The following is a 9,319-nucleotide window of genomic DNA, read 5'->3' as shown; positions in this document are numbered from 1 at the left end:
CCGGCTCGGCGGTTTAGGCGGTTTTCACGAGAAAACCAGCGGCGGCGAGGACGAATTCCGGCGACGGTGAGACGGGCGAGGCGGCGTGGGGAGTTGCGGCGAGGGGCGGCGCGGCAGACGGCTTGCGGCGTCGCGCAGCGAGGCGGGCGGCGCGGCGGTTGGTGTCGGCGGCGGCGGCGGCGATGCGACGCGGCGGCGGCGCGATGCGAGGGGGCGGCGAGATGCGGCGCGGGAGGAGAGAGAGGCGGGGCCGGGCCTCGGGTTTTATAGGGGAGGGGCGGCGAACCTCGGGAAGCGGAGTCCCAAGCGCTCACGGCGGCGCGGCGGCTCTCCGAGCGGAGTCCCGCACTGGGACAACGGGCGAGGCGGCGCGAAGCTGGGCCGCGGCCTGCAGGGGCTGGGCCGGCCCAGTCGGGGAGAAGTTTTTTTTGAACAGAGACAGACAAAAATAATAAAACAAAAGAAAATAAAAATATTATAAAGGCATATGATATATCAAAATTTTCAGAAAGAGATTTCCTACAAGATGAACATTTTCCTGGCGTCAAATAAAATCCACAAAAATTCAAATAAATCAAACAGTACTACTGCTGAAATAAAACCTCATAAAAATCATTTTAAAAATACCAAAATGAGTTCACATTTATTTCTCTCCAATTTTCTGATGTAGGGAATCATGTTACCCTAATTTCCATATATTTTATTTTTGGAAAAAAATAATTTGAACAATACCCAAATAACTCGAAATTGAAAAAATAATTTTCAAAAGGACTTTAAATTGTTCCTTTTAAACTTCCAACTCATATTTCATATAATTTGAAGAAGTCATTTTATCTTCTCTCATGAAAATCATTGAGTTACATGAAGTTTATGAATTGGAAATATTTTCCGAATGAAATTCAAATGCTTTCAAAACCCTTTTCATTTATTTAAATGGAAGAAGTCATGTCATCTTCTCTCTAGGGTTTTATATTTGAAAAGAATTTGAATTCACGGAGATCCCAAATGCAAAATGAAAGTTTGGGAAAGTCCTTTTATTCCCTCTCATTTAACTTTCAAAAAGTTTCGAATTCACTCACTTTCAGTCAATCAATCACACAACAATCAAACAAACAATCAAATCTATCTATTTAATATAACATTCCAAAATTTAGAATTTTGGGATGTTACAAACCTACCACCCTTAAAATGAATCTCGTCCTCGAGATTCGGAGAGGCTAGCAAGAAATAGGTTAGGGTCGGGGTCTTCTCAAAATCCATCGATCATCTCCGGGGTCTCGGGTGCTACCACCCTTAGAAGCATGGTTATGGTTCCATCAAAACTCATATACTCCTATCCTTATTCTTGACAGTGTCTGTCTTCTCATATCCTCGAGAAAATTCCTTCTCTGGGCCCTTCCGGTAGTGGCATAACCTTTTTCCTCAATACTTCTGTCCGTTCATCTTGGTAGGATTCTTCCGAGACTGGGTCTTCTTAGCTGACAGGTATGGCGCCAATACTAAACAACTATCGATATCTCATGGTGGTCATCAGTTTATGGTTTCTCCTGCAGGAAATGGGTCTGGGCTTCATTCTCACCGTATAACCTACGGTTGGCAACGACTACCTTGTACAAGGGAAAATACTTATACCATTCTAAGGTTCAAACAAGGTTTAATATCGTCGTCTCTCTACTATAGGTAAGTCACTCAGATTTACCATCCCATATAGCAAGGCGAATAATAAGAGTAAGTCGGTATGGTGATCAATCCATCCCACACCCAAATCATTACCTTGTATTCGGTTTAGCGAATCTCGCATTCTAACACTCGGTCATCCTCACAAGCATTGCAGAATTTCTCTTGTCGACGAACTAAGTTCGGATAAATCCATTGATTCTGCAAGCCAAACAAAACATCTATCGTGCCTTCACAACTCTCAGGTTTTGCGTTACTCCTATAAGATCGTCTGTTGATAAAGGCATATCCTCTTCCAGGGTTTTTCCTTCAGCAAGAGTGTGCTTGCTTCTTGGCAGGTCCTGAGGCCTGTGGGTTATGGCCCATCTCATCACTTGTAAACCTTGAACTCATCCTCGGGGTAACTGATCATTATTCCAACATCCAACTTCCTAGCATTCTTAAATCCATCCAATGGCACTGTCTTTCTTCCTTCTATTGGTACCAAACTAAGACATGATTACTCAGACTCATCACGAGGTTACTATTGCTCCATATTACCAACATCATATCTCCTTTGTATCCAATAGTACTTCCTCCCTTCATACTCTTGGGGTATCCCACATATCGAGATAAAACTTATACTCATTTTGTCCAAGGTCCACTCCGTGGAACACCATTATCCTTTCCAGGGGTCAAATCTCCTCACAGGGTACTACCACCCTTAAAATGCTCCAATTCTTCCATAGACCATATTTCTCATATCCTCGAAAATGGTCAGCAATCTTTCTTCATAGAGTAACTACTCATCCAAATCAATACCAACGATGCTAACTTTATTGCTTCTCAAATTATTGCAATCTTCTGCATTTCCATTACATGCATCAACTTAACACCTCAGTATAAAAGAATTGTTTCCACTTCTACTATATTTCTCACAGAATCAACTGTTTAACACAAGTCTCCTTCTCCTTGTGACAATCTCTGGCAAAGTGCCCTGCTTCATTACAACGAAAACATATTACTTCTGACAAGTCTCGAGGTTTCCTTGTGATTATATAGCCTCCTTGGGTCCTTGGCTTCCTTTTTGGGCAACTGCTGAGGTAGTGCCCTGACTCCTTGCACCTATAATAGGTGATATGACTCAGGTCCTTCCTGTAATCCAATCTACTTCTCTTCCTGGACTTTTCCGTTCCAATCAGGGCTTCTATTTCCTGTGGATCATACTCTACTTCCTCTGTCGGGAATTCTACTAAATCTCCATTCAGACAATTCTGGGAGATGTGTCCTTCTTCTCCACATGAATAGCATGACTTAGTGCATGGTTTAATTGGGTCTTCTTCGGGTGTGTCCTCCACCTCTTCCTTCATCACGGGTTCTTCTAAAATTTTCATAAAAGCTCCTTTCATTGCTTCTTTCTTCTGCTGGACGGTTTCTTTGTACCATGGGGTAAATGTGACACTGAGCAGGGTAGTGGGTAGTTCCTTCACATAAGAAACAAGTAATCTGCCTAGTTAGGCATTCTTCAACTGGGTGACTTCATAATTAGGGCATTCATCCATGTGTTCGTTATGGTTGTGTCCTATTTCTCCACAGAGCTTGCATGCACAAGGTTTCTGCATATCACTTCCATCAGGATTCAATTTCTGGGACACATGCCGAGCTTTTGGCAGAGTCAACTTAAATTCCTCCCAAGTGGTTGCTCCTTGCCATCCATTGATGATTTGGTAGATCCTCCACCAAGTAGCACCTCTTTCAAAGTACTGAAGAGCATGTTGTGCCATATCCTTTTCGGCTAGAGTGTTATTCTCCATGTGATCCTCCATGTTCTGAATCCATCAGTCTGTCTCCAATTGACTCATCGGTCCAGAAAATACAAGCTCATCTCCATTCATCCTCTATTGGTTCTAAGGGTTTTGGGGTGAGATAAGAGAGATAGAGAGGGATGCACACAATACAAACAATAGTTTTGAAAAGACAGATTTTTATTGTGGTTGTCGGAAAAACATCAAACAAATGACAGCTCACAATCGTCGCATCTAACATAGATATATAACAGGGGTTTGGTCTTCTAAAGGTCAATAAATCTTCAACGTCGACAAACTCTTCAAGTATTGTTCATGTCTCCGATGGCTTCTTCCGATCATGCTTGTCCTTCTCAAGTTGTTTTTGTCAGATCCTCTCTGTTGACGCGAAGTCTCTCATGTCGTCCTTTAATATTCTAGAGTTGCGTTCCAAACTTCTGGGTTTCAACATCCTTGGCATGAACCATGGTCCTACTGTCCTTCAGTTCCTGACGAATCTCCGGTATCTCGAGGTTTTGCTTCTCCAGGTTGGCTACTTCCAGCTTCTGGGTCCTAAGTTCTTCATGAAATGCTCCTTGTCAAATATAGCTTCCTAAAGGTCCATCTTAAACTTTTTGATATAATACTCCAGATCCTGGCGATACACCAGCTAAGGTTAAAATTGCATTCTTTGCTGACAGATGCTCCATCAGCCTTCTACCATCCAATCCTTCCATGCATATGCATGCTTAACTCCGCACGGTGACAATAGCATAAGCGGGCAATAACACTATGGTTAGCCGTGTCTATGCCCATGTTACTGCCATGAGCTTTCATTCCATAACTGATATCTCCTGCCTTTAGGGTTTTGTTGACAAAACTTTGAGTTCTAATGCTCCATGTTCCAGTCTTTCTCCGATACACCTTGATCTCGGGTATTGACGGCTTCCATAGTCTGACAAATTCCATAAGGGTAGCCTTCCTAGTCATAACAATCGGGAAATTCTTCAGAGTCTTCAAATTCTCCTAGTCTTCGTTGTCTTCAACCATTGTAGTTTCCATTGCACGGTAAAATCCTCTCCATTACGAAGTGGTCTTAGTTGTCCAATATCTTGTACTTGTTGGAGTGGTCTCATCGATCGAATCTTCGTGGTCAAATGGGGAAAGGGGTATATGTTGGGGAACGTAGTAATTTCAAAAAAAATCCTACGCACACGCAAGATCATGGTGATGCAAAGCAACGAGAGGGGAGAGTGTGTCCACGTACCCTCGTAGACCGAAAGCGGAAGCGTTAGCACAACGCGGTTGATGTAGTTGTACGTCTTCATGATCCGACCGATCAAGTACCGAACGCACGGCACCTCCGAGTTCAGCACACGTTCAACTCGATGACGTCCCTCGAACTCCGATCCAGCCGAGCTTTGAGGGAGAGTTCCGTCAGCACGACGGCGTGGTGACGATGATGATGTTCTACCGACGCAGGGCTTCGCCTAAGCACCGCTACGATATGACCGAGGTGGATTATGGTGGAGGGGGGCACCGCACACGGCTAAGAGATCCAAGGGATCAATTGTTGTGTCTCTAGGGGGTGCCTCCCTCCCCGTATATAAAGGAGTGGAGGAGGGGGAGGGGGCCGTCCACCCTTGGCGCGCCCCATGAGGAGTCCTACTCCCACCGGGAGTAGGACTCCCCCCTTCCATGTTGGAGTAGGAGAGGAGAGGGAAGGAGAGAGAGGGGGAAAGGAAAGGGGGCGCGCCGCCCCCCTCCTTGTCCAATTCGGACTTGGGGGGGCGGCTGCCCCTTGGCCGCCTCTCCTCTTCCACCACTTGGGCCCATGAGGCCCAATAACCTCCGGGGGGGTTCCGGTAACCCCCCGGTACTCCCGTATATATCCGATAACCCCCGGAACAATTCCGGTGTCCGAATATAGACGTCCAATATATCAATTTTCATGTCTCGACCATTTCAAGACTCCTTGTCATGTCCGTGATCACATCCGGGACTCCGAACTTCCTTCGGTACATCAAAACACATAAACTCATAATATAACCGTCATCGAACTTTAAGCGTGCGGACCCTACGGGTTCGAGAACTATGTAGATATGACCGAGAGACGTCTCCGGTCGATAACCAATAGCGGAACCTGGATGCTCATATTGGCTCCCACATATATTCTACGAAGATCTTTATCGGTCAAACCGCATAACAACATACGTTGTTCCCTTTGTCATCGGTATGTTACTTGCCCGAGATTCGATCGTCGGTATCTCAATACCTAGTTCAATCTCGTTACCGGCAAGTCTCTTTACTCGTTCCGTAATACATCATCCCGCAACTGACTCATTAGTTGAATTGCTTGCAAGGCTTAAGTGATGTGCATTACCGAGTGGGCCCAGAGATACCTCTCCGACAATCGGAGTGACAAATCCTAATCTCGAAATACGCCAACCCAACAAGTACCTTCGGAGACACCTGTAGAGCACCTTTATAATCACCCAGTTACGTTGTGACGTTTGGTAGCACACAAAGTGTTCCTCCGGTAAACGGGAGTTGCATAATCTCATAGTCATAGGAACATGTATAAGTCATGAAGAAAGCAATAGCAACATACTAAACGATCAAGTGCTAAGCTAACGGAATGGGTCAAGTCAATCACATCATTCTCCTAATGATGTGATCCCATTAATCAAATGACAACTCTTTGTCTATGGCTAGGAAACATAACCATCTTTGATTAACGAGCTAGTCAAGTAGAGGCATACTAGTGACACTCTGTTTGTCTATGTATTCACACATGTATCATGTTTCCGGTTAATACAATTCTAGCATGAATAATAAACATTTATCATGATAGAAGGAAATAAATAATAACTTTATTATTGCCCCTAGGGCATATTTCCTTCAATATAGGCTCACTAAAAGGGAATTTTTGAATAAGCTCAGAAGAAAAGAGAGGTAAAAGATCCTTTTTGAAAATGAAGTTATAGAGAAAATCTTTCCTATGGGCTCGCCAGTTTCTAGGGGTCACGTCCTACAGTCAACATGTGCTCTGATACCATCTTGTAGCGACCCGACCTCAGACGGTCAAGTCTCTGTGCTTAAGTGTCATCCCTGGATCGGTATGCTGACACACACAGTACTCGAGGATTTATAACAGAGGTAAATCACATGTATAAAGTAACGTAAATACTATTACCTCAATCCAAATAGCGGAAGTAACAACAAGGTTGTGGATTCCCATCAACACCAACGGCAAAGTTGAGTGTAGAAATCGTAACCTTAACGTACCACTTACTCGTCGTAAGACTCCTGCAACATGAGACGTTGCAGCCACAAAGGGTCAGTACATTGAATGTACTGGCAAATTCACACCATTGGATAATGATGAATAATAACTATCACTACATGCATATATGGCCGGTGGAAAAGCTCTATGGTTATAATGTTTTTGCGAAAAGCCAATTTTTTCCTACTGCAAAGGAATATATTTATTTAACTACAAAGTTGGTTGAAAACATTGAGAATGGTAAATCCCCATCTCAATCCCAATTAAAAGGTAATTAATAACCCAAGAAAATTAATTTATAGAGTGATGAGATCAATATGATAATCCAAGAACCAGATACTCAAGATGTCCATAACCGGGGACACGGCTAACCATGATTAGTTTGTACACTCTGCAGAGGTTTGCGCACTTTTCCCCACAAGACTCGATCGCCTCCGTTGGATTTCTCGCACTACAGGGTGTTTGAGAAACGGATGACCGAGACACAGTCTTTCAGAAACATTAACTCTTTACTCTGGGTGGACAGTTACACCTACTTTCCCCTACATCTGCTAGCCCACCACTGAAAGAGGTCACACAACGTACTCAACTATGCCAGAGCCCATAATGGCTTGTGGCTGCACACGGAAGTTCCTAGCATGAATAATCTTATGATCCCTTTGAGCCTGGGTGGCGGACCGTAGGATGATCGCACGGTATAACCCCGGGATATCCTAGGACAACACTGGATTCCCCAGGTGCCCAAAACAAACAATCCACCCAGATGTGTATTAAAGTTGCCACCTTAAGTTGAACCAGTAATTAACAATCTCACATCTGTCATGGATACACTCAAACCCAATCCACGTCTACGAGCATAGCATGGCAATATAAGCACAACGTAGAAGTAACTCCCAGGGTTTGAATGCAGGGCAATAGGTTCCTACCTCATCAACTACTTCCCAATACCCACATGTTATCAATCCTACTCATGCAATGTTTGAGGGTGAAACTAATGCATAAAAACTGGGTATGAAAGGGATATGATCAAAGTGTGAACTTGCCTGTACTGTTGATGAAGATGAATCGCACTCATAACTCCTGATAGTTCTACTCGTCACACTCCGGTCAATCTATCGTAAGCAAGCAATAGTAACCACACATAAGCAATCACTCAAAAGATCGGGAAGAACGAAGAAGACAATTCGGAAAACATTAAAACCAAGCAAATAACTCTTTCAACAGAAAACAATTTTTAACAGTACCAAAATTATGTGAATTTGGCCTTATCAGAAAGTTTAGGTCAAGAGCTTTAATTTGCAACACGAATCAACTCAAACGGAGTTATGAAACTTAAGTTATGATCAAACTAAATTCAAATAGAAATCTATTTAAATTCAAATTTTAAAACTTTCAAAAATATGTTTAAGTTGGTTTACTGGATAGAGGGGATCATAACGAAGAAGTGGGCGTTGGTTTCGTTGAATTTGGACTAATGAGTAAAAAGTAGTGATCGTTTGAAACAGAGGGACTAATCTATAAGAAAGATAATTACGAATAGGTCCCTAACGTAAATAAACAGAAAAAGAAAAGACTAAAAAGTGAACGTTCGTTTATAAGATCTAAACAGCGGACGTTCGCTGTATAATAAAACCTGAAAAAACAGATCTAGGGTTTTCTAAAAAAATCGAAAACAGAAAAAAAAACCCGGACGGGTTGCGGTTTATGCCGGCACGGCGGTTTAGGCGGTTTTCGCGAGAAAACCAGCGAGGACGAACTCCGGCGACGGTGAGACGGGCGAGGCGGCGTGGGGAGTTGCGGCGAGAGGGGGCGCAGCAGACAACTTGCGGCGTCGCGCAGCGAGGCGGGCGCGCGGCGGTTGGTGTCGGCGGCGGCGGGGAAGCGGCGGCGGCGGTGATGCGACGCGGCGGCGGCGCGTTGCGAGGGGGCGGCGAGATGCGGTGCGGGAGGAGAGAGAGGCGGGGCCGGGCCTCGGGTTTTATAGGGGAGGGTCGGCGAACCTCGGGAAGCGGAGTCCCAAGCGCTCACGGCGGCGCGGCGGCTCTCCGAGCGGAGTCCCGCACGGGGACGACGGGCGAGGCGGCGCGAAGCTGGGCCGGCCCAGTCGGGGAGAAGTTTTTTTTTTTGAATAGAGACAGACAAAAATAATAAAACAAAAGAAAATAAAAATATTATAAAGGCATATGATATATCAAAATTTTCAGAAAAAGATTTCCTACAAGATGAACATTTTACCGGCGTCAAATAAAATCCACAAAAATTCAGATAAATCAAACAGTACTACTGCTGAAATAAAACCTCATAAAAATCATTTTAAAAATACAAAATGAGTTCACATTTATTTCTCTCCAATTTTCTGATGTAGGGAATCATGTTACCCTAATTTCCATATACTTTATTTTTGGAGAAAAATAATTTGAATAATACCCAAATAACTCCAAATTGAAAAAATAATTTTCAAAAGGACTTTAAATTGTTCCTTTTAAACTTCCAACTCATATTTCATATAATTTGAAGAAGTCATTTTATCTTCTCTCATGAAAATCATTGAGTTGCATGAAGTTTATGAATTGGAAATATTTTCCGAATGAAA

This window comes from Triticum aestivum, chromosome 4D (genome assembly GCF_018294505.1).
Source record: "Triticum aestivum cultivar Chinese Spring chromosome 4D, IWGSC CS RefSeq v2.1, whole genome shotgun sequence".
Classification (NCBI taxonomy): domain Eukaryota; kingdom Viridiplantae; phylum Streptophyta; class Magnoliopsida; order Poales; family Poaceae; genus Triticum; species Triticum aestivum.
Note: the sequence above shows the minus strand (reverse complement) of the source record.